The sequence below is a fragment of the Onychomys torridus genome, chromosome 11 (genome assembly GCF_903995425.1).
Source record: "Onychomys torridus chromosome 11, mOncTor1.1, whole genome shotgun sequence".
NCBI classification, from domain to species: Eukaryota; Metazoa; Chordata; class Mammalia; order Rodentia; family Cricetidae; genus Onychomys; species Onychomys torridus.
Window position 1 is genome coordinate 33,647,693 of NC_050453.1, and position 4,422 is coordinate 33,652,114.

The window sequence follows — 4,422 nt, forward strand, 5'->3', positions numbered from 1 at the left end:
CACAAAACAAAACAAAAGAAAAAGAAAAAAAACCCAGACAGATGATTTCCATGACCAGGGGAGATGGTTTCTGGCAAAACTGTGTGATATGTAGATAGAAATATGTGTGTGTGTGTGTGTGTGTGTGTGTGTGTGTGTGTGTGTGTATGTATTTCTTTCTCTCTATATATATACATTTCTATATATATACACATACACATAGATATCAGAAGCATCTATCAATAGTCATATTTATTAAGATAGTACTAATTGACACAGTAAATCGGAAATCCTTAACAAATTCCAAGGTGTTTTCAAAACAAGGAAGAAGAATCAATTAACCCAGAATGCCATAGGATACCAAATAAAGAGGATGGATATTACAGAGGTACTATATAGGAACTGTGTTCCAGGAATCTCAGAGATCATGGAAATGTGCGAGGGCTCTTTCCCAAAGTTGGTAAATGGTCAGAAAATATAAAAAATAACACAGAGGCTGGGCAGTGGTGGCGCACACCTTTAATCCCAGCACTTGGGAGGCAGAGGCAAATGGATCTCTGTGAGTTCAAGGCCAGCCTGGTCTACAAAGCGAGTTCCAGGAAAGGCGCAAAGCTACACAGAGAAACCCTGTCTCAAAAAAAAAAAAAAAAAAAAAAAAAAAAGAAAAGAAAAAAGAAAAAGCCAACCCTCCCCCCAAAAAAACAACAACCCCCCCAAAAAAAAACAAACAAACAAACATGTAGAATGAGTGACATTTGAAATAATATAATATCTAAGAAACCAATGTACACTGGAGAACCTTTGATTATTACAGTTTTCCAATGTGTTTTGTTTAGTAGACAGGACTACACTGGCCTACTTGTCTTTTCCTTTTTCCTACCCTCAAATTAGTACACATTAGTGATTTGAGGTATGAAAAATGTTTCAGTTTTCTTTCCCTCTTTATGCCATTGTTATACTAAGAATTCAAAAGTTCAGGGTCTTAACATTAATCAGTGACGTTCTGATAAGCTATTAACTTAGCCATGGTAAAACACTGCTATTATTGTCATAGTGACTGCTCCAATATGGCTAGGGAGAAGGTTTGTTGTAGATATGAGGGAGAAAACAGCTAGAGGCATCTGGAAGGGTCTGGACTGATCACGACCATGAGAGGAGAAGTGGTGGGGGAGAGCAAGAGAGGCAGAGAAGAGAGAGGGTAGCCAAGAAGAGTACCTGGGAACCCAGAGACCAAGAGGTAAAAAGCATGGGTAGTCAAATGGCTGAGGTTTTATAGGGATCAGAGGAAGGGAAGAGAGTTTAGGGTAGGGAACAGGGTATGCCAGCCAGGATGACCCTGTAACTGGAGGTGACTGGCGGTGAGGGGCCACTTTGATTATGTTAACAGGCACCTCAGTTAGCCATTTGTCCAGAGTTTGAGACCTAAAAGACTGTAATCCATTGTCCTGGAGTCTGAGACCTAAAAGAGTGTAATCTACCGACATCTATGATCAATGGCCACTTGACAGATGGCTAGGCACAAAGAGAACAGACTTTGGATTCTTGTTTCAAATCTTGTCTCTACCTGTGTGGTCTTGCACAAAAGACACAATCTCTTTTTTTTCACTCCCTCATCTACAAAACAAGGATAATATAGTACTACCTACTGCTGTGGTCAGTCTTCATTTTCAACCTGATTAGTTTTAGAATCACCATGGAAACACATCTTTGTGTGTGTCTGCTGAAGTGCATCCAGAAAGATTTAATTAAATAAGGGAGACCAATTCTGAACGTCGACCGGCAGCAACCAGGCAATGGGCAGAAGTTCCAGACTGAATGAAAAGGAGGAGGAGCCCTGGACACCATCATTCATCTCTCTCTGACTGTAGATGGGCTGTGACCTCATGTTCCAGCTGCAATGTCTTCCCTGTCACAGTGGACTAGATCCTTTCTCATCCTAAGCCAAAAGAAACCCTTCCCCCTTGAGTTATTCATATTGAATATTTGTATCTCTTATTAGATATTTGCTCACAGCAATGAGAAAAGGAACCAATACACTTACATTTTAGGGTTGCTAAAACTGAAGATGAGTTCCTGGCACATGATACACATGACAGTTGTTTATTAGTACTGATATTACCTGCAGAAACAGTAAAACAATGTTTTAAAAATTGGAATCACATTTGGAAGTCTAGAGCTGGATTTTCCCACTCCCCGTTGTAACGAGTTTAAGGCAAAGAGTGAATGTCTTGGCATATGCTGACTGGAGATGAACATTGTTCTCTCTAAATGGTAAGACTGTCATTCTTAGTCTGGTGGCATTATTTTCTTTGGTAATAAAATAGAGAACAATAATACGGCTGGCAGTCCCAGTCTTAAGTGATTATAGATCATAATTCAAGGCAAGAATGTCTCACTTCTCCCACCCCAGCCTCAACACAGCCAAGAAGGACTGGAAGAGGGTAGGCCTTGATTGTGTCATGCACCCATCCTAATAGCTAGAGAAATGGGAACCTTATTGGTAATTATGCCAAGACCCCAGAAAGGCAAATGGGCCAAAGCAGATAAATACGATTTTTGTCACATGAGACAGTGTCTCTTAAAACCACATGCTCATTATACTTTGCATCTTATGTAAATTATACTAAATTTTATTTTTAGAAAGTTCTACAAAACAAGGATAGAAGTATCATCAGTAACTACTGTTTTTTTTCTTTTCTTGGTTTAGGGATTGAATTTAGAGCCTGGTACAGGTTAGCAATGACTTCACTACTGAACTATATCCCCACTCCCACCCCTATTTTTCCCACTTTTGGAGACAGGGTCTTACTAAATTGTCCATAGTGACCTTGAATTTGCTCCGTAGCCTCATTGAACTTTTAATCTTTCTGTCTCAGCCTTCTAAGTACCTGAGATTACAGCCCCATTGAGTGTTTACTATGTGTCACCTATAGGGTTTGTTTGTTTGTTTGTTTGTTTGTTTGGTTTTAATTTTTGTGTTTGAGACAGGGTTTTTCTGTGCAACTCTGGCTGTCCTGGATCTCACTCTGTAGACCAGGCTGGCCTCAACTCACAGAAATCTGCCTGCCTCTGTGTCCCGAGTGCTGGGATTAAAGGCCTGAGACACCACCACCACCCACTATCACATATAGTTTTTAGTGTACTAACTCACTTAAACTCCTTTTTTTAAAATTATTTTTTTCTTTTTAAAGATTTATTTATTTTATTTTATTTTATGTGAATGCGTGAGTGTTTGCCTACATGTGTGTATGTATACCTTGTGCAAGCCTCATGCTCACAAAGGTTAGAAGCCAATTTCAGACTCCCCTTGGAGCTGCAGTTACAGAGAGTTGTGAGCTGCCATGTGGGTGCTGGCCTCTGAGGAACAGCCAGTGTCTTAACTTTGTAGCTAACTATCTAGCCCTCAATAAAAATTTTACAACAGCCATTATAAATGGGGAGCATAATTGTTTTAGTTTGTTTTTCCTGTTGCTGTGATAAAACTCTGTGACCAAAAGCAACCTGGGGAAGAAAGGGTTTATTTAGCTTATATTTATTTATTTAGGTCACAGTCCATCATTGAGGGAAGTCACAGTAGGAATTTATGAAGGAGCTGAAGCAGAATTTATGGAGGAAAGCTGCTTGATGGTTCAATCTCTTGTTCACTCAGTTTTTCTTTTCTTTAAAATAATATGTTCAGGGTTGGGGATTTAGCTCAGTGGTAGAGTGCTTGCCTAGCAAGCACAAGGCCCTGGGTTTGATCCCCAGCTCAAAAAAAAAAAAAAAAAAAAAAAAAGGAAAAAGGAAAAAAGCTGGGTGGTGGTGGCGAATACCTTTAATCCCAGCACTCGGGAGGCAGAGGCAGGTGGATCTCTGTGAGTTCAAGGCCAGCCTGGGCTACCAAGTGAGTTCCAGGAAAGGTGCAAAGCTACACAGAGAAACCCTGTCTCGAAAAACCAAAAAAAAAAAAAAGTTCATTAATTCTTTAAGAACTTTGTAGAACATATTTTGATTATATTTACCCAACTCTTCTCCTTAACTCTTCAGATCCACCCTACCTCACTGCCCTAACTCCAGTTTCATGTCTTATTTAATTATTATTATTATTATTATTATTATTTATTTTCTACTCAAATTTGTCCTGTCCATCTACTCTAGGTATTGGGCCATCCACTGGAGTGTGGTTGATTTACCAGGAACCTTAAAACAAACAAACAAACAAACGACTCAAGCTGGATGGGGTGATGAACACTTTTTTTGTTTACTTGTTTTGTTTTATTTTTTGAGACAGGGTTTCTCTGTAGCTTTGGAGCCTGAACTTGAACTCACTCTGTAGCCCAGGCTGGCCTCGAACTCATAGAGATCTGCCTGCCTCTGCCTCCCAAGTACTGGGATTAAAGGCGTGTGCCACCACTGCCCTGTGTAATGGACACTTTTTTTTTTTTTTGTGGAGCTGAGAATCAA